At 44.3% G+C, this 27,160-nt stretch overlaps 1 long non-coding RNA gene across 2 annotated transcripts; it reads right to left on the minus strand.

Moving 5' to 3' along the window:
* On the minus strand, positions 1-26,905 carry LOC310847232. 2 transcript variants are annotated; one of them, XR_014565702.1, is made up of 4 exons: positions 26,638-26,905; positions 25,619-25,875; positions 1,022-1,297; positions 1-125 (listed from the first exon to the last, which is right to left on the minus strand). It is a non-coding gene; the product is annotated as an uncharacterized lncRNA (long non-coding RNA). The 2 variants fall into 2 exon arrangements; XR_014565701.1 differs by lacking the exon at positions 25,619-25,875.
* Positions 26,906-27,160: the final 255 nt, after the last annotated feature.

Genomic DNA, 27,160 nt, shown 5'->3' on the forward strand with positions numbered 1-27,160 from the left:
CCCTGGGGATTGCGCTGCAGGGGGCAGTGCGCTCCCCCCGCACTCCTCTTCCTCCGCCAGTGTAGGCAGTGCCTCCAGCCCATCAATCACCTGCCATAATATGGTCTCTGAGGCTGCCGAGATTCCTGCAACATGAATAAGTGAACAGAGTCAAGGAATTGCAAAGTAATCAGGGCCTTATTAGCTTTAGGAGACAAGATCATAATATTTACTTGCACTTTTCAAGCAGCAGCCCATTTATGGTACAACTTTTGCTCACTTTTCAAACAAAGCAAAATGAACCAAGGCAACAGTCTGTATGAGAAATTTAAACCTTTCACCAGTTCACACCCCCTACCAGTTTTCAAAAGAGGCATAACTTGAATTCCATTTCCTCCACTCAAAATTTGTCCCTATATACAGCTGTCTCATATCTCAACTCTCCCCCCCCCATTTTGCCAATAATCATTCTTCAACATAGACACTTCTTTAGCCATTACACACACAGAGAGAATTAAATCTTTATTCCTCAAGACCGTAATTATGTGCAATTACTCAGTGAGGGAGACTCACTGAAAAGCTTCTTATGCCTGACAGAAAACAGTACTCTGGTCTAGGGATGGACAAATCTGTCAATTTTTCTAATATTCAGTTTGCTCCATCTTTGCATCAGTTTTTGAACTTCTTTTTTTTAAAAGTCTGCACGTACATTTGTGCACATTTTATGTGCATCTCTCCCGATAATATACCCATTTTTGAAACAATTTCCCCTAATATAATGCATCTTGTACATTATTTTCACTAATATGTACTTTCCCCTTATACCATGTCATTTTGGTATTCATTTTGTTTATTGGAGAAGTGCATTGCAAAATTCAGAGAGGTGAAAAATTCATTCATCCATTCATATTTTTATCTGTATTTCCACAAAAATGATCATGCTCAAAGCTACTTTCAACAAAGAAAACAGGAAAACTTCTCAAAATCTCCCATCGCAAGAACAATTTCATAATAACATAACAAGGGAGCCGGACAGTTTCACCCTCCCATGATGTTGGTCACAGTCCCTTTGCTGCTGCACTTTTAAAGGATAGCTATGTTTCAGTTCAGGGATTTACATAAGTTCCCAGTAAAATGCAAAGTGAACAAATTCATCCTTCATCCTTATTCTGGGCACATTCCTCCCCACATATGATTTCCAGGCTCAATGTATCTCACTTCAGTGGAGAAGAAAAGCCTGCTTGCTACAGTTCCTGCTAGCCTTCTTGTGGCTTCCCCAGGGCCTCGCATTCAGCAGGTAGGAATTACTTCTTTGTGCCTGTAACACACAGGACTTTGTTGAATAAATATATTGAGTGAAATCCAGTGCTAGTTATACGCTGAGTAAACCTATTGAAATCAGTGAGTTTTCTCTCTCGTCTGTTTATTTCAATAAGGCTACCACTCTATTCTGCCTTGGTCAGACCACACCTGGCATCCTGTGTCCAGTTCTGAGCACCACAGTTTAAGAAGGATATTGATAAGCTGGAATGTGTGCAGAGGAGGGTGTGGCGTTTGCCCTCCTAGGTGTGTGACATCATACTGGGTTCATAAGGAAAGGGTTAACTAATTGTAAAATGACTAACCTATAGGAACCCAAGGGGAGGAGTTAGTTAGAGTGGTTAAGAAGTCAGTCTGGAGTTAGAGAAGAGAGAGAGAGAGGATAAGGCTGTGGGTTGGGCTAGTTTGATGTGAGAGAGTGAGAGAATCTGTTAAGAGGAGTCAGTTAAACAGTTGGGATAATCACTCAGAAGGTATTGGGAAGGTACAGGCCGGTAAAGAAACTAAGGTTAAGAAACTGACAAGAAAAATTATCTGAAACCATAAACGTGTTAATGCTTATAAAATAAACTTGCTTAGTTGGTTTAATTTTAACAACTGCCTGTGTGTACCCGAGAGTAACGGGTTGGTGGCAGCGGGGAAGCGAGCACAGTGGTGGCACAGGGATCAATAGACCGTCAAGCATCTGGGGACCCTGTGTGATCGCCACAGAGGGCAACCAAGATGATCAAAGGTCTGAAAGCCAACCCTTATGAGGAATGGCTGAAGGAGCTGGATATGTTTAGCCTGGAAAAGAGGAAACTGAGAGGAGACCTGATAACCATCTTCAAATATCTGAAGGGCTGTCACGTGGAGGAGGGAGCAAGCTCTGGAGGTTAGGACACGAAGCGATGGATTCAAGTGACAAGAAAATAGACTCCAACTAAACACCAGGAATCACTTTCTGACAATAAGAGCTGGAGGATGGAGCAGCAAGCCTGTTTTCTCCTGCTCTGGAGGGTAGGATGCAAACCAATGGATCCAAGTGACAAGAAAGGGGATTCCAACTAAACATCAGGAATCGCTTTCTGATAGTAAGAGCTGTTCAACAGTGGAACGGTCTCTATCAGGAGGTTGTGGACTCTCCTTCCTTGGAGGTTTTTAAGCAGAGATTGGATGGTCATCTGCCATGGATGCTTTAGCTGTGGTCCCTTGCAACTCTACCACTCTATGCTTCTATGATTCAATGAGTATGACTAACATTGAGTATAACCCATTAAGGGGAAGCTTGCAAGCACAGGAAGCTTTCCTCCCTAGCCCTATATCCCAGGAGAAAGACAAGCAGGTCATCAGTTGGCCCAGAGCGCAATGCTATGCCAGTTCTACCAGGTCTCTCTGCCAGCCCCACCAGGCAAAAATACAGAGCTGTTTGCAACATAAGCTGCCTGGTAAAGCAAAAAGAAAGACAGAACCAGAGTGCAGTGCTGGAGAATGTGTGTTGAATACACAAGGCTGCCAACATCGAGTCTGGTCAATCTGCTTGCCACTTGCAGAACCTGGAGGTTGTGAGGGAATATGTGTCAAGAGCAATGCTGTCTTCCACCATTCATGTTGCTTCATCTCTCCTTCGGTTGCCCACCTCTGTGCTTGCCAACCACAAACCATGCCTACCTTCCTGCTTGCTGAATAAGGTAGAGGAGAGGTGGGTTAGTGAAGGGGCCAATGGAATATTCTGCCCTGGTATACAGAAGTTTTCTGTGTTATACAGCAACAGAGAGCTGTGTACACGTATGAGGTTTCCCTGGCCAGGAATCAGAGTTCGGCTAAAGGGAAGCAAGCAGGAGTCCTGAATATTCACATTTCAATATTTTGTTTGCACTTAGCTGTAGATCAACATGCACATAAAGAGAGGAAAGGAAAGGTGCTTTTGAAACATTAAAAAAGGCTGCACTATAAAATGGCTTTGTATCTTTTTCTTTACAGGGTCTTTTAGTCCTGTACTACCCAGAAAGACTCACGCTATAATTTCCACCATGTAAGTGCTCAGTGGGTTCAGCTGACCTTTAGAAAATATGTTCCTTTCTTTCAGCCCTTTCCTTAATGACTAGTTGATTATTTTTCACTCGGAGGCCCACTGGGTGGTCTAGGACCGCCCGTTCACAGCAGGAGTCGTTTGTACAAAGAAGAAGGAATGAAAAGGGAAGGGTTTCTGCTTGCTTTTCTGCACAAAAGAAGACCACACATGCATTGACGATGGACCGTCTCCATGAAAGGGGTGATGGCAAAAATTCAAGGAAAGCATGATTAGGCAAGATGATACTGGGGTACTCTGGGATGTCTCCCCCTTGCCCCCCTTTTTTTATTTCCTGTAACTCTGACTACTATTTTGCTTATGAAAAAAGGCAAGAATCCTGTGGTTGCTCTTTGCTCTTTGCCATCAAATCTCCCCATAGGATGGAGGGAGCGAGTCACATTGGGTTGTATTCTACTAAATAAATGTGCAAGCAGATCCTCTTGCACCATGGGACTTCACTTCCTTCCCCACACACCCACACACCCCGCCTGCTCATACACCCTGTTCCAGAGTGTTGTGGGGAAACCCAGAACAGAGTTAGGGGATGCTTTGGAAGAAGAGAAGTGGGGGGGGGTATCCCTGTTGTGTAAGACAAAGTCATTCCACTCACTCCAAGTGCTGCTTGCTACTACACTGAATGTGACCCACACCTTCCAATATGTGTCAGAAAGGAATTTGAGACATTGGTTTTACACCATGTAAAAAGATCTGTGTGAAGAAGAAAAGTGGGAAGAGAGATTGATTGTTAAACCACTTGTGAAGCTGTGAGGGAGGGGTCCTTTTGTAACTCTCTACAAGCTACACTTCCCAGGATTCCTTGGGAGAAGTCATGCCAGTGTGGTGTAGTGGTTAAGAGTGGTGGACTCGTAATCTGGTGAACCGGGTTCGCTTCCCCGCTCCTCCACATGCAGCTGCTGGGTGACCTTGGGCTAGTCACACTTCTCTGAAGTCTCTCAGCCCCACTCACCCCACAGAGTGTTTGTTGTGGGGGAGGAAGGAGAATGCTAGCCACTTTGAGACTCCTTAAGGTAGTGATAAAGCGGGATATCAAATCTAAACTCTTCTTCTTCTAAAGTGGCATGATGGTGTTTTAAATGTATAGTGTGGATCAAGTGTTGGCAACCTAAGGCCCATGGGCCACAAGCGGCCCACAGGGGTCGTTTAAACGGCACCCGAACTGCCCCCAAGCCAAGCTGCCCGCTCGGCGAGTCCCCGCGTGCTGTGCTAAACCGGCACAGCGCAGCGCAGAGACTCACTTCCGCTGCACCAAAAATCCCGTCTGCGCATGCACAGACACTGGGAAATCGTGGGCATGCGCACTTATGCATGCGCGCATGATCTGGCCCACAGAGGGATTGCCACTGGAGTGAACCAGCCCAGGCGAGGAAAACTTTGCCGACCCCTGGTGTGGATGGAGCTTGTGTATCATGCCTAGTTTGGCTTTGGTGAGGGCACAAAATAGATAACTGAGTGATATTTCATAAGCAGTTTTGAAGGACATGCACACACTTATTCCCTACCATGAAATTCAACATACAGTGATATTCAGAATTGTACTGAGGCCAAAATACCAACATTTTTCATCACGTTAGTATTTGCAAATTGTATACATGGTTGAACCGATGATACAAACTTAGTTTCTACTCAGGTGACAGACATGACTTTTTTATCAATCACTTTTTTGAAAGGCAAATGCATCTGTAGACAGGGTAGCATAATTCAGTTAGAGACTCTACTGCTGGGAGGAAAGGAGGGGTTAACCTCCATCTCCACATACGTTCGCCTGGCCCCTTCATTATACACCTTTAGGCGCCAGGCAAAAACGTTCCTTTTTAACCAGGCCTTTGGTTGATTTGATTGACATCTATGCCCTTTTAAAATGTGGCTCCTTTTGGATGGTGGTGGTTATTGGGTTGTTGTTTTTATTTTGATTATGTATTTTGTAGTTTTATATTTTGATTTTATTCTGTGAACCGCCCTGAGACCTCCATGTAAAGAGCTATATAAAAAGGACCCCTGACAGTTAAGTCCAGTCGCGGACAACTCTTGCGTTGCAGCGCTCATCTCACTTTACTGACTGAGTTTGTCCACAGACAGTTTTTCCAGGTCATGTGGCCAGCATGACTAAGCCGCTTCTGGCGAAACCAGCGCATGGAAACGCCATTTACCTTCCTGCCAGAGCGGTACCTGTTTATCTACTTGCACTTCAATGTGATTTTGAACTGCTAGGTTGGCAGGAGTTGGGAAAGAGCAACAAGAGCTCACCCCATTGTGGGGATTCGAACCACCGACCTTCCAATAGGCAAGCCCTAGACTCAGTGGTTTAGACCACAGCGCCACCTGCATCCCTGCATGCCTATCTATCATCTATCTATCTATCATCTATCTATATATAGTAACAGATATTATTATTAATAATAATAACTGAATTTATAAAAAGCTATATATAAATTCAAATAATAATAATAATAATAATAATAAATGTTACTATAGGTTGCAAAAACTAAGCACAAAAATCATATAGATGATAGATGATAGATAGATAGATAGATAGATAGATAGATAGATAGCGCAAAATATTCAGGCCAGCACCTGTGGAACACTGTTTAAATCTGAGAAATCAAGAAAAGGATACGATAAGGCACCAGGAATTAATTAGAAGCAGGCTTCTCAAAAATGTGAGGTGTCAGATATTTCTATCTGATAAACTCATGAATTATATAACAAACATAATCTACCAGAGTATGAAGGTCAGAGGCCTGCAAATCCTCCACTGGAAAATGTTCTCTATGAAGGAAGAGCATATGTTTTCTGCCAGTGGAATTCTCTAAATTATTCTGATGCTATTTTCAACCTGTCAGCTTTGTAACACAGAAAACTCCTTGAAGCCTTCGTACCCTTCACAGAGCAATCCTACAGACCAGGGTTAGGCAACATGATACCCTCCAGATGTTTTGGACTACAACTCTCATCGTCAGCTACCATTGGCTTTGCTGGTTGGGACTGGTGGGAGTTGCGGTCCAAAATACACCAAGGATGGCAGGGGAGAGCACTATCCTGGCAGAACAGCTGCCATATTCTATACCTGCTTAGCACAGAAAGGGAGCAAACACACAGCTCAGGAAAACCCCAAATAGCATAAAAATGGCAGACACACAATCAGCATCCATTGGTGAATCAGAGACAGGGACACTGATGCCACCTTCACCTGGAGGGAGCCAATTGGCTCATGGGGATGGTAACACCTCTCCAGCACAGACACTTTGACATCACAATACACAAATCATTCAAAAAGGCCACCTTCAGCACCCTGAATGTAACAACCTCACTGGCCCAGAAAGGTATGGCTAGGTCCTACTCATCCATACTGGAAGGAGTTTAATTCCCCTAGTGTGGCTTGTAGCGTAACACAGAAAGGGAAGGAAGAAGGGCCCATACGACACAGCAAGTCCATCCTCTGGCCAGGATGCCTGTGACGAGAGCACACACGGGTCCCTTGGGGCAAAGGTGTGATCTATGTAATTTCACAACAGTAGACATAGAGATGAATGCCGTTTGGGGCAGAAGATGAACTGCAGTGGAACAGAAGCAGTGCTGCATGTGTCAAATACAGGGTGGAACAGAGAATAGTGCTTCCTAATATCCTGAGCAGCAACTCAAGTGCACAGGACACTGGATGGGGAGAAGCTGCGAATAAGGCTCTGCTCACCTTTTGCATGCCTGGGGAAAAACCAGTCCTACCAGAAGGAAATGAGAGGGAGCTTCCAATATTTACATGGTGGTGAGCCTAAGGCCCAGAGGCAAAAGCAACCCTCTAAGCATTTCTCTCTGGTTGTTGGAGTGGTCCCCAGGCTGCACAATCCTTACCAGCCCTGCATTACGATGTCAATCAACATTTGATTATCTCCTTCTACCGGTCCACTATAGAAAGTGTCCTTTTATACTGCATCATGGTGTGGTACGCTGGTTTGACATCAACTGATAGGAAGTGCCTACAGAGGATGGTGAAGACAGCACAAGATATTATGGGCTGTCCCGTGAATCCACTGGATGACATCGCAGAAGAACGTTGCCTCAGGAGAGTGAGGAAAATTCTCAGGGATGATTCACACCCTGGCCGGCACTTTCTTGATCTCCTGCCCTCGGGCAGAAAATATAGAAGCATGATTAGTCGCACCAACAGGGTAAAGAACAGCTTCTATCCATGGGCTGTTAGGCTGCTGAATGAAAAGCTAACAACAGGGCAACTGACTTTTGGGTTTGGTGGGTGTGCATCAGTAAAAGAGGGGAATTAAGACTAAGAGAGCTGAGTGAGGGGTGCTTGTTGGTTTCTGCTTCCTTCACTGAGCAGCGAAGTGCTTGTCACAAGACAATGTTTACATTCCACAGTCAAGTGCTGTTGGGTTTTCTCACGGGAAAGGAGACTGGATGTGACGTACACTGGTTTCCTGTTTTTCACTGTTCTTTGCAGTTCAGTGTGATTCTCTCCGTGCTTTAGAGGAGAGAGGATGCCTTTCTCTGCTCCGGCAGAGGGAAGATGTTTTTTCTGTAAATTACCAGCTTTGAAGTGTAAATAAAGTAATATAGAGCATGTTGGCACGTACTTTTCATCATTCCGCTGTGCACTGGACACTGCTTATCTCCAACATTTGGTTATGGGCCCAGAAAAACGCAGTGTTTTGAGAATGGACTCCAGAAGTCGGGCTCCTGGCAAAGGAACAAAGGAGCAAAGAATTGGAGTGCCGGCAAAGGATCGGAATGCAGAGGGCCGGATCGGACGATATCTCTGCGCGTCAAGATGATTTGATGAGGTATGTGCTACTGCTCCGGGCAGCCTGCCAGCTTCTAATTAATGGCTTTATGGCTGGACTTTGAACTTTTATAGCCGGTTTTGCCGTGGCACAGGCAAAAGGCTAGAAGGATAAATTTTTCCTATGCTGGGGGAAATCGAAAGTAAAGCAGCTGCAGCAGTGTCGCAGCATGAATTTAAGACAGCAGAGAGAACTTTCACTTTTGAACTTGCCTTTGGAATGCGGTTTGAAGCAGCTGCAGATAAGCAAAGCAGTTAAGCAGAAAGGCACAGGTTCAAAGGCAGAGGCTGTTTTGAATTTGCTTTTGGAATGAAGCAGCTGTACACAGACACAGCTAGTATAAAGCAGCCTGATTTAAAGCAGCAGAGATGACGCAGAAGGCTAATGCCATAGTCATGATGGCTAGCTGCAGAAGGCTGGATGAGGCAAGTGGGGAATTTGATGCCAATCAGCCAAATGCTCAACTCACAGTAGCCAGTGATACTGCCATGATTCTGAATGGAGCAGACCGCCAGGGTGATAGCTGCATGGGCAAGGGGGAGTCTTCACAGACGTCATCCCATAGTGCAGTGGAACCACCAGATGGCGCCAAAGCTTTGAAGGCAGTGAAATGCTACACGTGTGGACGTCTAGGCCATATGAAGAGGGAATGCAGATATCCCAGGGCCAAGACAGAGCAGCGCAGCGAAAGCTCATCGCGTGGAAAAGGCCGAGGCAAAGGCAAAGGTCCGGTGTCCAGGACAACGCAGCACAAGGCAATGGTCTCACGCTTCACTCCAAAGGTTGCAGAGGTCCAGAAGACGTCTAGATCTTTCTTCGTTGTTGATTCAGCGGCGACCCACCACATGTGCAACGATAAGCGACTGTTCGTGTCTTTTACACCGCAGGAAGGTGCGATTCACCAGGCGGATGACCACACAATTCCCAGTAAAGGCTACGGAACTGTTGTTCTTCACAGTTTGGACTTATCGATACAGGATGTGCTTTATGTGCCAGATGCCAAACATAATCTGCTCAGCGTTGGACAGCTGAATGAGTGGAAAATTGACATTTCCTTTAAGAACAAAAGGTGCATCATCACAAAGAAAAATGATTATGTATTGCATGCTGAATATGTTGATCGTTTGTATGTTTTGTATTTTGATGATGTTGTGCAGGATGACACTTGTTGCATTGCAGGTTCTAACAAAAGTTTGCATGCAGAATGTATTCACGATTTTCATCGAAAATTTGGTCATTTGCATTTTGAGGCAGTATCTAAAATGCCTGCCTTGGTTGAAGGTATGACTATTAAACCCTGCAGGTACCACATGAAGTGCAAGGCATGCGCAGCAAACAAGGTAAAAATGGCTGCGAAAGGTAAGGTGTCTAGTAGGCAAGCTACAGAACCATACCAGGTTGTTCATGCTGATTTGGTTGGACCACTAGCGCCCTCTTTGGGTGGAAACAGGTACTTCATGGTTCTCATTGATGCATTTTCCAGGTATATTTATGTGTACAATCTCAAGCAGAAATCAGAGGCTTTTCCAAGGTTCAAGGAATTCTGTGCTTGGTTGGGAAATGTGCATGGTAAGAAGGTAAAGACTCTTTTCAGTGATCGCGGGGGAGAATTCACTTCTCAGCAGTTTGAAGCTTTTCTGACTGAGAAAGGAATTCAACACGATTTGTCTAGTCCTCGCTCGCCATGGCAGAATGGACTTGCGGAACGAGCAAATCAGACATTGCTTCAAGGGTTAAAAACCTTGCTGCATGATGCCAATCTTCCAGAGAGTTATTGGGTCGAAGCTCTCTCATGTTTCACTTACAGTTATAATCGCAGGTTATCTTCAGCGATTGGTTGTACCCCCTATGAGAAGATGTTTGGCAAGAAGCCATACATCAAACACATGAAAATTTTTGGTTCTGACATGTGGGTTCACTCACCACAAAACTCCAAGTTAGACAAGCGTGGATTGCATGGTATCTTTCTAGGTTATCAGAAAGGGTCTTACAGAATAATGATGACTGACTCTAAGGAAATTAAGCTCACAAGAAGTGTTGAGTACAATGCCAAGTGGGGGGAGAATGTGGGAATTTTCCAATGTTATCCTGATGACAGTGATGAAACTGAGGATAGTCAAAAGCAACCGCAACAACCCACACCCACTGATGAAGGTTCTGATTCTGAGTCTGAAACTGAATCGGGTGATTCAGAGGATTTCAAGAGTGCGAAAGCCTCTATGCGACCCTCTGAAAGCTCTGATCAAGAATTGGAGGAACCATTGTTCACAATAGGTCACTTTTCTCCTAAGAAGGAAGAGGAGAGTATTGAAGACTTAAGGCTAATTCGTAGGTCACAGAGAGCGACAAAAGGCAGACCTCCAAAGAGATTTGCTGATGAGTTTGCTAAGATAGCAGTAACAGCTGTTAAAAGCTCCGAGAAGGTGTTTGAACCTTCAAGTTTCCAAGAAATCCAGGATTTGGATTCAAAGGAAGCTGAGCCATGGTTAAATGCCATGAAGGCTGAGCTTGATTCCTTGGAAAGGAACAAAACATGGGACCTTGTTCCAGTAGTTCCAGGAATGAAACTGCTTGGAAGCAAATGGGTCTTCAAAGCGAAGACTGATCAAAATGGCAAGATAGTCAGACACAAAGCCAGATTGGTAGCCAGAGGTTTTGCACAGGTACCAGGTGAAGACTATCACGAGACCTACTCACCCACAGTGAGGTATGAGAGCATTAGGCTTATGCTCAAGCTAGCTGCAGAAGAGAATCTACACATTAGTCACCATGATGTGAATACAGCTTTTCTGTACGGATCTCTAGATGAATCACTTTATATGCTTCCACCTGATGGCGTACAGGTAAAACAGGGATTTGTTTGTGCTCTGAAGAAGTCCCTTTATGGTCTCAAACAAAGTGCACGGTGTTGGCACACAAAACTCACTGAAGTATTGTTTTCTCTAGGTTTTAAGCAAGGGAAAGCTGATCCATGTGTATTTGTCAAAGAGGAGGGGCAAAAGAAACTGTATTGTTTGTTTTATGTTGATGATCTTTTATTCTTTTGGGAAGATGTCACAATGTACAATAACGCCCTAGCTCAATTGAAAGAGCACTTTGACATGAAAGATCTTGGTGAGGTAAACAACTACCTATCTCTGGAAATAGAGAGAGATCAAGATGGTAACATTCTAGTACACCAGTCACGTAAAATTGCTGATGTGTTAAGCAAACTAAACCTGATGGATGCTAACCCTGTAGACACACCGATGACAACAGGTTATCAGGTAGATGACACTGGAGAAGCATTTTCTGATACTACACTGTACAGAAGTGTGCTAGGCAAGCTAAACTTCATTGCCAGATGTTCAAGACCAGACATTGCTGTTAGCTGTAATTTGCTAAGCAGACAAGTCAACAATCCTACTGTTAAGGATTGGAAAGCTCTGAAACGCATAGCGCGGTATTTGAAAGGCACTATGCATTACAGACTGAGATTTAACAATCAGAAGTCTGGTGGTCTTGAGATATTTGCAGATGCAAGTTTTGGAAGTGACACTACAGACAGGAAAAGTACGTCTGGAGTTTGCTATAAGTACAATCAGGGTCTATTTGATTGGTCATGCAAGAAGCAAACAACAGTTAGCTTAAGTACTTGTGAAGCTGAACTGAATGCACTGTCTTATTCACTTAAGGATTGTGAATGGTTGTTACAATTGTGCAAAGACATGAAAATTCCTGTCAAATGTCCAATCCAGGTTTACCAGGACAACAAAGCATGTTTGGCTTTGCTGAATTCTGAAGGTTGTAAGCAAAGCACGAAGCACTTGCAATTGAAGTTGCAACATGCTAGGGAACGTATTCAAAAGGGACTCGTAACGGTGTCCTATATGCCAGGTAATGAAATTCCTGCTGATGTATTGTCCAAGATTGTATCAAGGGATCAACACTGTACCTATGTGCAGAAGTTGGGTTTGTACTGATATTGTACGAACACGCTGCCCAGTGATGTTCACAGAAAGGGGGAGGATGTTGGTTTCTGCTTCCTTCACTGAGCAGCGAAGTGCTTGTCACAAGACAATGTTTACATTCCACAGTCAAGTGCTGTTGGGTTTTCTCACGGGAAAGGAGACTGGATGTGACGTACACTGGTTTCCTGTTTTTCACTGTTCTTTGCAGTTCAGTGTGATTCTCTCCGTGCTTTAGAGGAGAGAGGATGCCTTTCTCTGCTCCGGCAGAGGGAAGATGTTTTTTCTGTAAATTACCAGCTTTGAAGTGTAAATAAAGTAATATAGAGCATGTTGGCACGTACTTTTCATCATTCCGCTGTGCACCGGACACTGCTTATCTCCAACAGTGCTCGTGTAATCTCACTGGATACAAGTTGTACAAGTGACAATAAAGTATTTCAATATTTCAATTATGCCCCAAATGTTTTTGCCTGGATAGAATGTGTCCTTGACCTCTGATAATGCCTCTTGCTTGTCTGAATGCAGGGTGTGTGAGTGTGTGTAGAAACTAGATTATTGCACAAAGGTGAAGATGGCATCCATTGCTCCATCTACGGGTGCCTCTGACCCTACCCAGCACAGGCATGTGGTCTTTGGAAATTTGTCCAGAAAGGAACGCAACCCTAACCTGAAAGAGGTTCCCCACCATGGTTATACTCAAAGCTACACTGCAAACACCCCAGAGTAATTCCATAACCACTTAGCCACAGTGGCAAATAAAGGATAAAGATGCCATGGGTCATTTGCCTTTCCCCAGCCAGTGGTGGTTGGCAGAGAAGCGTAGGCAGGCCAGTGTTGCTCACCTGCCTTCCGAATGCCAAGCACCATTGCTGGTTCCTGGGATGGGGTGGCTCAGGGTGCCCAGCATGGTGCAGGTAGCAAGAGGATGGCATCTGCTCTGCCACCATGGCCGCAGCACAATAAACTCCCTGCACCTCACTCTAGCTCCTTCTCCAGAACCAACAATGATGCTCAGCACTGGGAACACCATCAAAGCACATTATTTCCACGTCAAAGAATACAGTGGTACCTCGAGTTAAGAACTTAATTCGTTCTGGAGGTCCATTCTTAACCTGAAACTGTTCTTAACCTGAAGCACCACTTTAGCTAATGGGGCCTCCCGCTGCTGCTGCTGCTGCTGCTGCTGCTGCTGCTGCTGCCGCCGCCACACAATTTCTGTTCTCATCCTGAAGCAAAGTTCTTAACCCAAGGTACTATTTCTGGGTTAGCGGAGTCTGTAACCTGAAGGGTCTGTAACCTGAGGTACCACTGTACTGGGAACTTTAGGTTGTTCAGGGTGCCGGGAATTGTGGTTCTGTGAGGGGTGAACTACAGTTCCTAGGAATCTTAGGGGAGGGGAAATATGATTTAAATGTATTCCGTGTACGTAGCCCTGGAGTACGTTTGCTCGTTCCCTGCGCCACCTCATCCCACCCATGACAACAGCCTGTTTGGACCATTCCAGCAGCATAACATCACCAGAGTACTTTACGTAGTGCCAGCATAGCACTGCTTTTGCCAAATCCTGGATTCCTTCAGCCAGAATAAGCTTTGGATTGTTCTGTAAGTCTTTTACTCCCTTATCCAAGACCTCAGCAACTTTGGAATTTGAAACCCATTGCTTAAGGAAACAGTTTACCCAAAGAATTCTTAATTTGCTCACAGAAACTTCCCCCTGGTTTTAGATCCTCATTTATTTCCCACCTAATTCTTTCAGCCCTGCACTTTTTCAGATCTTTTATTAACATTATTAAGCTCGCTGAGAGAAGAAATATCATAAACAACCTAGATATTCTCTTGCAAGCCCATGTGTTTATTTTTAAATCACCCTCCTTGTTTCAAAGGAAGAAAAACAAGGTCTTATTAATTTCGCATTCAAAGTCAGCCAACATCAACACTGTCACTTTCCAGGTAATTTATGTTATTAAAAATAGCAATGGTACCTTAAATATAGCACTATGAGGCAAACAAGGAATGAATGTAAGCACCAACTATGTCATCACATACCTAAACATTCGTTTTGGAACACTAGCTGACAGTGTATGTGGTTGAAAATTGCTGAGACAATAAGTATTAATAATTCTGCTTTATGTTTACTGTGGTAATTGGGTTATGATTTGTAACTTATTTTTGTTTGACCTCTTATGGCTAAACTAGGGTCAAGATTTGACCAATTCCTTAATAAGATGGAGGGGCCAGTCTATTTCCAGTTCATGTCATTTTCACATGTCTTCATTCATAAACTTTCCCTGTTCCATTTCTGTCTTCTGCAGGTGTTGTTTTTTAGAATTCACATGAAAAGTCACATTTGAATATCTATATTTAACACATTGTTGATTTATCCCCCTCCCCACAAATACACATTTCTCAACCTATTTTTTCATTTAAAGCATACTTTCTAGATGTATTTCATCCTAAAATAACATTTATACACAATTTTGTACTTTTAAAAGCCATTAACTCCAACACAAAATTTGGAGAAACGTGGAACTGGAAGAACAGCTGTGTTCAAGTCCACACATGAATCTGAGATATGGAACTGAAGCCAACTTGTTCTAGAATTATTATTATTATTATTATTATTATTATTATTATTATTATTATTCCTGGGGGACGCATACCCCTAAACATTTTGTGAATCTTTGTCCTTTTGTCCATTTACTGTATTTATTTCCCCCAATTTGAACTATAAAATGGTGATTTTCTTGAGTCAAAATGAGAGTACCTCTAAACATTTTTTTTAGTTTACACTTCCCTTACTCTGATTTCAGAGACCCTCTACATTTATTTACCATTTCCCTTATTTGGTCTATGTTCCTATGCAATTACTTGCTAAGCCAAGCAAAAAAAATAAATACTGCATTCTGATCATAAGCTCTAACATCTCCAGTTCACAAGTGTGAGTAGATCTTAACTGCAGACACTTGTCTACTTGTTGCAACCACACAAGCACTAAATATCTCCACTTGTCTGGACTGCAGACATTTGTCTAACTGTTACATTGGTTTGTGGAAAAGCAACATCCTCATTCCTCACACCCATAACCTGGGGTCTAAGTCAGCACCCCTTGCAAGAGGCAACTTATGAAAGCCTCCTAAGCTTAACAGTCATGGAATGAGGGAGGTCCTCTGGTGGATCAAGAATTGGCTAAGTAGCAGAAAGCAGAGAGTAGGAATAAATGGACAGTTCTCAGAATGGAGGGAAGTAAAAGCGGAGTCCCCCAAGTATTGGTATTGAGGACCAGTGCTTATTAACTTGTTCATAAATGATCTAGTCCTATGAGCAGTGAGGTGGCCAAGTTTGCTGACAATGCTGACTTGTTCAGGGTCATTAAAACAAAAGGATATTGCAAATAGCTCCAAAATGGCCTCTCCAAACTGAGGGAATGGGTGGTAAATGCAGTTCAGTGTAAACAAGTGTAAAATGATCAGGGCCGGATTTAGGTTTGATGAGGCCCTAAGCTACTGAAGGTAATGGGGCCCTTTATATGTGATATTTTAGGGAGCAGGCTAGCAGGCGGGGCCTATTACTTACATCATAGGAGCCGACAGACACAAAACCCTGTTGCTGTAGATAGATAGATAGATAGATAGATAGATAGATAGATAGATGATAGATAGATAGATAGATAGATAGATAGATAGATAGATGATAGATTTATTGTCATTGTCCGTATATACACAGTATACACAACAACGAAAATCAAACACCCAAGACCGGATTCACATACACATTCGCACGTATCTCCAACACTCTCATCCTATTCAGACATAATCTATTAGAACATAACATAATCCAGAATATAACATAACCTATTGAAAGCATAGCATAACCTAAAACCTATCTCATTCCTTACTACTCACTGCTTGCTATTTCTTACAACTGGCCCTGAGATCATTATTTAGTGCAATCAGAGCTCTTGGATAGAAACTATTTAGAAGGCGTGTGGTTTGTGTTTTCATTGTCCTGTATCTTCTGCCCGAAGGCAACAGTTCAAAGAGGTTGTGAGCAGGATGGGTGGGATCTCTCAGGATATTGTGTGACTTCTTCAAGCTGCGAGACGTGAAGATCTCATCCAGGGTTGGTAGTTGGAGCCCAATAACATTCTGGGCAATTTTAATTATTCTCTGTAAAGCTTTTTTATCCATTTCAGAGCTGCTCCCATACCACGATAATAATGTATGTAGGTTTTATATTATTTGTTTTTTATCGTATATTTTGGAAATGTACATCCAGTGGTTTTTTCCTTTAAATTTTTTGGGGGCCCCAAGAGAGTGGGGCCCTAAGCTATAGCATTTATCTTATACGTGAATCTGGAACTGAAAGTGATGCATATCAGGATGGAAATAAAATCTTAATTTCACATATACACTTGTGGGGTCTAAGCGGGCAGTGACTGACCAGGTACGAGACTTTGTGATCGAAGTGGTTGAAACTGTTGACCCAGTGTGTGGCAGCTGTGAATTCCTTACTAGGAATTATTAGTAAAGGAATTGGAAATAAAACTGCCAATATCAAAGTTTTGAGCAGTAGGCTACTCTCTCTCTCTCTCTCTCTCTCTCTCTCTCTCACACACACACACACACACACACACAAACACACACACACAAACACTTTTAGTCCATAATAACATCTGAAAATTGCTGTACAAGAAGCAGTTTATGATTGACAGGTTCACACATACACTTTTTTCAATACAAGGTCTAAGCTATATTTGTTGTCATAACGAAAAGAGGAAGCAGTCTTTACACAATTAGCTTCTTTATTACAAGAGCCTCGAAGCATAATTAATTCATGGCTTCTTCCATAATATTCTTTTAATTAGTGGTAAAAAGTAGTAGTATGCCTCGTAGACAGACTAGGCAATAAATTAATAGGTATAGAATGTTATTTAATTACTGTGCTCAGTTATCTTGTTTTAAACAGAACTTGCATTTTTAAAATACACTCGAACAGACGACCACAAATATGCTAAAATCACACCTTAAAGTATATTCCCTCCTACTTTCATTATTCCGGTTTTATTTGTCAGTAAAAAATAAAAGCAAAAATCCTTTCTTTACGTCACAAGAAATTTACCTTTAGATTCATCTTTAGAATGAATCTGTTGGATTTGGTGCAAATAATTTATTTCATCATGACCTAGAGTAGCAATGGGACACCTGCAGCCCTCCAGATGTTACTAGAGAACAAGTCCCATCATCCCTGGTCATTGGCCACGCCAGCTGGAGTCCGCCAACATCTGGAGGTCTAGCTCTGATCCAGAAACATATGTGGATTAGAAGAGCGAAGCTTATCCCTGTGAAAGGGTAAAGGTGCTGTAGAGGAGATTGTCTGGATAGACAACAAACCCAGGGAAGGGAAAGAGAGAGAGAACAAAGAGCCCTTACTGATTCTGTGCTACTTGAAATTATTCAGCCCCAGCGGTGCCAACACAGGAAGTTGAACAGGATGTCACTCAAAGTCAATGTAATTCCTGCTGCAGGCGTTTTTCGCTTGTGTCATTGCACCAACTACAATGATCCCTGTTAATCCAGTGCAGTCCCTGAACTGCTTTCAGGCAACAAGTACATTGGGAACATGAAAAACACTAAATCCTATAACTCATCGAGTCTGGTGACATGTTACACTCCCCCATGATTGCCAAGATGATCAAGGGTCTGGAAGTTAAGCCTTACGAAGAGCGCTTGAAGGAGCTGGGTATGTTTAGCCTGGAAAAGAGGAGACTGAGAGGATATATGGTAGCCATCTTTGAATATCTAAAGGGCTGTCACATGGAAGAAGGAACATGCTTGTTTTCTCCTGCTCTGGAGGGTAGGACTCGAACCCATGGCTTCAAGTTGCAAGAAAGGATATTCCGACTAAACATCTGGAAAAACTTTCTGACAAGTAAGAGCTGTTCAGCAGTGGAACGGACTCCCATGAGAGGTGATGGACTCTCCTTCCTTGGAGGTTTTTTAACAGAGGTTGGATGGCCATTTGTCATGGATGCTTTAGTTGAGATTCCTGCATTGCGGGGGGTTGGACTAGATGACCTTTGGGTCCCTTCCAACTCTAAGATTCTATGATTTATAAAACATGGCCATACACAGCAAAGCTCTACTGTTTCAGAATTCTGTCAGAGATAGCCAGAGTTTCATCAGCAAGCACACATGGAATAATAATAATAATAATAATAATAATAATAATAATAATAATAATTTATTATTTATACCCCGCCCATCTGGCTGAGTTTCCCCAGCCACTCTGGGCGGCTCCCAATCAGTGTTAAAAACAGTACAGCATTACATTTTAAAAACTTCCCTGAACAGGGCTGCCTTCAGATGTCTTCTGAATGTCAGGTAGTTGTTTATCGCTTTGACATCTGATGGGAGGGCGTTCCACAGGGCGGGCGCCACTACCGAGAAGGCCCTCTGTCTGGTTCCCTGTAGCCTCACTTCTCGCAATGAGGGAACCGCCAGAAGGCCCTCGGCGCTGGATCTCAGTGTCCGGGCTGAACAATGGGGGTGGAGACGCTCCTTCAGGTATACAGGACCGAGGCCGTTTAGGGCTTTAAAGGTCAGCACCAACACTTTGAATCGTGCTCGGAAACGTACTGGGAGCCAGTGCAGATCTCTCAGAACCGGTGTTATGTGGTCCCGGCGGCCACTCCCAGTCACCAGTCTAGCTGCCGCATTCTGGATTAATTGCAGTTTCCGGGTCACCTTCAAAGGTAGCCCCACGTAGAGCGCGTTGCAGTAGTCCAAGCGTGAGATAACCAGAGCATGCACCACTCTGGCAAGACAGTCCGCGGGGAGGTAGGGTCTTAGCCTGCGTACCAGGTGGAGCTGGTAGACAGCTGCCCTGGACACAGAGTTAACCTGCGCCTCCATGGACAGCTGTGAGTCCAAAATGACTCCCAGGCTGCGCACCTGGTCCTTCAGGGGCACAGTTACCCCATTCAGGACCAGGGAATCCTCCACACCTGCCCGCCTCCTGTCCCCCAAAAACAGTACTTCTGTCTTGTCAAGATTCAACCTCAATCTGTTAGCCACCATCCAACCTCCAACCGCCTCCAGGCACTCACACAGGACCTTCACCGCCTTCACTGGTTCTGATTTAAAGGAGAGGTAGAGCTGGGTGTCATCTGCATACTGAAGAACACCCAGTCCAAACCCCCTGATGATCTCTCCCAGCGACATGGAAGTCACCTTTCTCTCCCTGTTGTCTCTGCTTATGAGTAGACCCACCCCCTACCTCGGGGTACCTCAGTGGTACCTCGGGTTAAGAACTTAATTCGTTCTGGAGGTCCGTTCTTAACCTAAAACTGTTCTTAACCTGAGGTACCACTTTAGCTAATGGGGCCTCCCGCTGCTGCCGCGCCTTCGGAGCACGATTTCTGTTCTCATCCTGAAGCAAAATTCTTAACCCAAGGTACTATTTCTGGGTTAGCGGAGTCTGTAACCTGAAGCTTATGTAACCGAAGGTACCACTGTATTCTGTATTAACAGGCATCTCCATCCCTCTGCAGTGAAAAGAAATGGCACCAAGAAAGAATCCAAACCTTAAACATTATGAGCCAGTGTGGTGTAGTGGTTAGTGTTGAACTGCAACTTGGGAGACCTGGGTTCAAATCCACACTCAGCCAGAAAAGTCGCTGGGCGACCTTGGGCCAGCCACCTACTAGCAGCCTAACCTTCCACACAAGGTAGTTGTGAATGCAAAACTGGAAGGGAAGAACCACACGTCACACTGAGGCTGGATCTAGACACATCAAAGAAGCGTTTCTGTTAAACGTGTTGTAAGCTTTCTATGAAAAATCAGTCTGGCAAAAATGGAACTCCACAGCGCCACCTGGTGTCACAGAGTTATAATGCATATACAACGCGTATAAAGCACTTTTTCTTTACCAATCTAGCTGAGTCTCGTATCCCTTGCAGGAAAGTTGGGATATAAATTGGTACAAGGTATGGGATGTAGGCTCAATAGTGTTATATGCTGCCCACATCTCCAAGCAGTGAGAGACTCCAGGGGTAAATAATATTTTTAACATTGTGTATAGGTTGGTATTTATATGCCATTGGTTTTGGTGAGAAAAATAGAACGAGAAAGTTAATTGTATCATTGCACGGCACTCCAATCTCTGAGCGGTGCGAGGCTCCACAGTTCCAGGAGCTTAATCCAGGGTTTCCTTGGAACAAGAGACAGCAGTGACTGCAGTGTCTTTATGATATATGGTTTATTTGCACATATATACAAAACCTGAGCCTATGGTGGTGGTGTTCACAGCATTAACACCCACAGCCTTCAATTCCAGCAAAAATCAAGCATGTCTCTCCTTCTCAGGCTTCTGCCTGTGTCCTGCTTCCAGCTTCTAGCTCATACACACAACTCTGAGTTTTGTCCTTCTCACCAAGAGCCAGGGGAGGGGGCCCCAGCCATTTACCCTCTAGCACAGAGACACTTCCTTTATTACCCTAAAGGTAAAGGGACCCCTGACCATTAGGTCCAGTCGTGGCCAACTCTGGGGTTGCAGTGCTCATCTCACTTTATTGGCCGAGGGAGCCGGCATACAGCTTCCGGGTCATGTGGCCAGCATGACTAAGCCACTTCTGGCGAACCAGAGCAGCGCACGGAAATGCCGTTTACCTTCCCTCTGGAGCAGTACCGATTTATCTACTTGCACTTTGATGTGCTTTCGAACTGCTAGGTTGGCAGGAGCAGGGACTGAGCAATGGAAGCTCACCCCGTCGCGGGGATTTGAACAGCCGACCTTCTGATCGGCAAGTCCTAGACTCGGTGGTTTAACCCACAGCGCCACTCGCGTCCCTAGCAGCCAATAATTAGGGAACATTACCCAGAAGCAGGCCTGGCTACTTCAACAATGGAGTCCTCCATTGGATTTTAACCCTTTCTGGATCCATGAATTAGAAGGGTCTCAGGCATGCAGCCTAACACACATAACCTGCCAACTCACAACAATATGTTAACTCTCTCTTGCTGCAATCATTGATGCTGTAAAATACTTGACTTTTGCTGGTTTGTTCTCTGTATCTCTTATCTCTCACAATTCTTTTTAATCTTTTCCCGGAGTGCTTATTGCTCTTATATATTACTGCTTAGCTATCACCGCAAACATATTGCTACCACTTTTCCACGTTTTGTCAAGCCACATAAGGAGCAAAAAGTGGCTCCTTTTTGTGAATCATAATGAGCCTCCCCAAAATAACCAAGACAGTGATTTTTGCAAAGCTTTACCCATTAAAGTAGAAGAAAAAAAGAAAAAAGAAATTTATCTGACATTTTTAGGTTTGCTAAGAACCTCTCCCACATGCAAAAGATTGCTCTTAATGCAGGGCAAAATTAAGTTCTAACAGCCCGCATTTTACTTTAATCGCTCTGAATTATCATTGCTCCTTGCAGAAAGGCTCTCAGGTCTGGTGACTCGGCAGCAGATAAAAAGGTTAGAAAACATGTACCTGACAAGTGCATCAAAACTCAAAGCAGGTGCTACCTGCTTTTGCAAATTTTTGAAAGGTCGGTCATGATGAAGCAAGTCCGCATCCTCAGTGAGCATCATGCTTTTGTGTAACTTTGTCACACTTACTAGAGAAATAATGGCAAGTGACGAACTTGGCAAGTGAATAACAGGGTAATAAGTTTATTATTAGCTACCACAGGCACACACGACTAGCCTCTAATCGGGACTGGCCAGGAAATATTGTTGCCTCAGTCCGTCCCCCCCGCGCCACTCATCCCTTGGCCCTCCAGCTGTTCTGGGACTACAATTCCCATCATCCCTGACCACTGGTCCTGTTAGCTAGGGATGATGGGAGTTGTAGTCCCAAAACAGCTGGAGGGCCAAGTTTGGCCATGCCTGCATGTATACCGAAGCCAACTGGGCAGGTGATGAGTCGGCACATTCCACCACACCTGAGGGCTGTAGGCTAGCTTAGAGGATGCTGGGCATGCCGTGTGGTACCCACAACTCTGACCTGCAACACTTCATCACAGCTGCCTGCCTCCACCCCAAGTGATTTAATAATCAAGGCCTTTTCCTAGGGAACTCTAAAGATCATAGTTCTATGAGGAGAATAATCCCTTTATAAACTACAGTTCCCAGGATGCTTTGGGGGGAGCCATTACTGTTTAAAGTGGCATGATACTTTAAGTAGGTAAAGTACAGATGACACACATGTGGGTTCATAAATGTACTGGGTGCCTGTGATGGCCTGGGATTCGGACTCAGATGCTGAACCTGAGAGACCCCAGCCTGCACAGGATTCCCCGCCTCCAGAACCAGCTGAGCCGGGGCTGGAGCATGAGCCTGAAGGGTGCTGGACCTGTGCTGGATCCAGGTGCAGGCATCAGCTGAGTCTGCTCTGGCACTTGAGGTGATGGAGGACCCATTGCCTGCAGGTGCTCCACTCTCAGCCCCGTCAGAGGAAGCTGAGGTTGCCTCTGGGTCCAGTAACCCTCCAGCCTCTACTGAGCTGCAGAGGCTCGGGGCAGAGAGGCGGAGGGAACTAAGTTCCCACAGGAGGAGTGCTGGACTCCAGGCCAGGAGAGGCGAGTCACCAGAGGATCGGGGCCGCCCTATGCCTCAGGGCAGATAAAAGCCAGCCAGCCCCAGTCCTAAGTTGCGGGAGCAACATTGTTGGTTGCTAGTTCCTGCCTGAACCCTGTCCTGCTTTTCTGACTGAGCTCCTGACCCGCCCTGGCTCCCTGCTTGTAAGCCTGTTCCTGACTTCACCCAACTCCCTGCCCTGCACCCAGCTTCAGCTACTATGGTCTGCCTCCACATTGCACCTTTGACCTCGCCTCTCAGGTAACCTATGGGACCAGCACAGTGCCATTTTAAGAACAGTCTACATAGTGCTATTTTTCTAGAAAAAAGAGGTGCCAGAACTCACCATGAACACTTCTCTTGCTCTCTTAGAATGGCAGTGGTGCCCATCTGAGAGGTGCCAGAACTGAGTTCCAGTAAGCTCCAGCTGAAAAAAGTCCTGGGCCTACGAATATTTTTTCAATATCATTTTTAAGCTTCTCTCTCTCTCTCTCTCTCTCTCTCTCTCTCTCTCCCCCCCCCCCCAGTCTCTGTTGCATTTACTACTTTCCCCCCATTTCCCCCCTCTTATCTGACCTAAGCATTAGGGGCTTGAGGAGGGGGGCTGTCAACATGCAGCAAGACCCTCTGACGTTATCAACTGCAGCTTAAACCTCAGTTTATCTTTTCAGCCAAAAATAAATCCACACTAATAAAATAAAATCCCTTTTCTGCAAAACCAGTTAAAATAACAGTTACCTTAGCGACATTTAAGAATTCATTGCAGCCCCTCCCTGCCAGCTATAATGTCAACATGCCTTTGATTTAGGAACGGCAGTTCCTATGACAACTGATGCATGTAGATAGAAGAGAGTCTGGACTCTCCCAAAATGTCAAAAGCGTATGTTGACACATAGGTTAAAAAACAGGAAGGAGCGGAGTATCTAGTGCAAATATAGTCTATATGTATTTGCCATCCTGGGTTCCTTTAGAAGGAAAGGCAGTATATAAATTCAAAATAAATAATAATAGTAATAGTAATGCCAAACCTTTTTGAATTATGGTGCTGGAGGAGACTCTTGAGAGTCCCATGGACTGCAAGAAGATCAGACCTATCCATTCTGAAGGAAATCAGCCCTGAGTGCTCACTGGAAGGACAGATTGTGAAGCTGAGGCTCCAATACTTTGGCCACCTCATGAGAAGAGAAGACTCCCTGGAAAAGACCCTGATGTTGGGAAAGATGGAGGGCACAAGGAGAAGGTGACGACAGAGGACGAGATGGTTGGACAGTGTTCTCGAAGCTACCAGCATGAGTTTGACCAAACTGCGGGAGGCAGTGGAAGACAGGAGTGCCTGGTGTGCTCTGGTCCATGGGGTCACGAAGAGTCAGACACGACTAAACAACAACAATGTCAAACGTATCCATCAGATCTGGAATTCTGCTTGAAAAACTCCAATCAGACTACTTAAATTAGTTAATTAGAATGCCATATACAAAATATCTACAGAGGGTTTGGATACTGGAAGATGGTAGGTGTACAAAGCAGAAGAGGGCATGAAGAGAGGGGCTGAATCACTGGAACTTCGATGTCCCAGCAGTCTCAAAGTAGGAATTACCGAAGCAGCTCTTCCATCAGGACAGACACGCACACCAGCTGGTGTGTTGTTGTTGCTTGCTGAGAAGGAGAGGAGATGTTGGGGAGTTTGACGTGGTGCGGGCACACCAGCAGGAGCACTGGATTGGCTCTGCCCTTGCACCCACACTGCGCTGACCTCCCAGACATCTCCTCCCTCTCCCTGTCCCAATGTGCGACATTGTCATTTCATAGCGATTGAATGGCAATCCATTTAATTGACAGAGATGGGGAACAAGCAATCATGAATGAAGAAGAATATACGGTTAGCTCTGCGTACCTCAACACCTTTTCATCGGCTTATGTTAACATTAAACCAGCCACTGATATATCACATTTTGCCTCTGTGTTGTTAGATATGCCCCTGCTGCCCAAGAGGTGAAACGGGCACCTGAAGGGGTTTGTTTCCTCTGTAAATGAGAGTCCTGGAGGCTCACCGTACTGCCGTACTATTTTCTGTATTTACAAATGTACAAGCTGAGCAAAGTGCAGGCAAATACATTCCCAGGCCTAACCAGTGCACCGGGACTTCTGGCAGTTGCTAGGGACCCTGAAAACCCCATGATGGGCAGCTGGGTCTTTAACAGCCATTTAACATTTCATGAGGGGGGAATCTCAAGATTCAGGATCCAGATATGCCCTGCAGGCCTCTCTGAACCTCAGAACTCTCCCCAGGTCACATCCAATCTCTCCAGGCAACTAGCCTACTGCACAAAGGCAGCATTTACATGCATTGCTCCGCCCACTTTTGCCTCAGGCCCCACCCACCAGTGGCACGTGACTCCTGGAAGGTTGGCCAGAAAGGAATGCAGCCCTATGGGTTCCTCACCCTTCTCCGAAATGTACTTTTGCCCAAGAGCATTGTGGGAAATTTTAAATGGTAGGATCACAACTGTCCGCCACATTCACCAACTCACACTGGCAGTCTGCCAGAATAGAGGTGGACAGACAGTAGTTCTGGACCTACCGTTAGTTCTTGGGAAGATTGGCAATAGATGGGTAATGATTACTGACCAGTTGCAGCAATAAAATTATTCCACCTCCATGAAGAAATGTAGGAAACCAGGAGTTGATTTTTGTGTGGAAGAGAAGTGAGTGCTTTTCAGTTATGATACTCAAAACAAATCCCTGGGCTCATCATCATCATCATTTTATTTGTATGCTGCTTTTGCATAGTTGAAGCCATGCTCAAGGCAGCTTACAATATGAAAAGATATATATAATTTAAAAAGTAGTCATAAACAATAAATAAAACACATCAAAAAGTACACAAGAAAACTTAAACAAATTCCACATACAGTCATACCTCATGTTACGTTTGCTTTAGCTCGCGCGTTTTCAAGTTGGGTCCCATGGCGACCCAGAAGTAACAGAATGGGTTACTTCCGGGTTTCGCCGCTCATGCATGCGCAGACATGCAAAATGACATCATGCATATGCGCAGAAGCAACGAATCACGACCCGTGCGTGCACAGATGCGCAGACGCGGGTTGCTTTCTTTTCAGGTTGCAAACAGGCCTCCGGAATGGATTCCATTTGCAATCAGAGGCACCACTGTAAATCCTAAGATATAAATATACAAAAATATCATATCAATAACAGCAACAACAAAAACCAACAAAACCACTTAAACAATGCCCCTGAATAGCCAGATCTTTGTCCAGTTTCAATTATACCAAAATACACTGTCATAGCAAAGGAGAGGGGAAGAATTGTGTCTGTGAACAAGCAACAATGGATAAAGGCAAGTTAAATAAACATGGGCATTTCAGTGCCTGTCCCTGAAGTTCAACTGGAAGATACTTGTAAATAGGTTGAGTAAATGGATGGTTGGATATGAATCATTCCCAACAGTGAGAGAGGAGACACAACATTGTTGTGTTCCACACCCAGTGTCCTGTACACCCCAATAGGTATGCAGCATGGTTGCTCATCTTACACATAGGTGGCCCCTAGTCCACAGTTCCAGCTAACTCCAACTAAACTCCCAACTCTCTTTTTTTCTCTCTAAGTTCAAACTGTAAAATTGCCTGCTTCTCAACCAATCTCCTGTACATTACAGGTTCCAGACCCCATCTCCTCAGGTAAATTACCCATTCAAGAAATGCATCCTTAATCAAATAGAACCATTGATATTCTTTTGAGAAGTCCTACATTACTGAGCATCAGGTGCCACTTTAAGAAAATGGCAATGATAGGCCTATTCACAGAAACAAAGGCAGCCAAACTCACAATGATAGTCAAGTAATCCTTTTCATGTTCATAAGTATCTGTCTCTCGTTCTCTAAATAATCTTAAATGCATAGGCTACAGCAACTCACTCACCTTCCAGCGGGGGCAAAAGCTAAAATTTGATACCCTGGTTGCCAGAAAAGTTTGGAAATCCTGTCATATATACATAGTTCCTCTCTATCCTTTGAAAGTGAGGACATGAACTCCACATCACAGCAGGTCTTGGTTTGAGTGAGGGGTAGGGGGTAGGATTTCTGATGGCAGAGAAGTGAGAAGTCTGAAAATGAGACAAAGCACATGCATGCCCTCCAACATTTCTCTGATGAAAATAGGGACGCCCCATTCCATAATTATAATTTTACTATTTATACACCACACATCTTACTGGGTTGCCCAGCCACTCAGGGCAGCTTCCAACATATATAAAAACATGATAAAACATTTTTTTAAAATACTTCCCTATACAGGATTGCCTTCAGATGGCTCAGGGATCAGATAAGTCCATACCCTCCAACATTTCTCCAGTGAAAATAGGGACATCCTAAGGAAAAGTGGGACATTCCAGGATCAAATCAGAAAATTTGGCTTCTCCAAATCAGGGATGTCCCTGAAAAAT

The sequence above is a fragment of the Podarcis gaigeae genome, assembly GCF_964106915.1.
Source record: "Podarcis gaigeae genome assembly, chromosome: 6".
NCBI lineage: Eukaryota > Metazoa > Chordata > Lepidosauria > Squamata > Lacertidae > Podarcis > Podarcis gaigeae.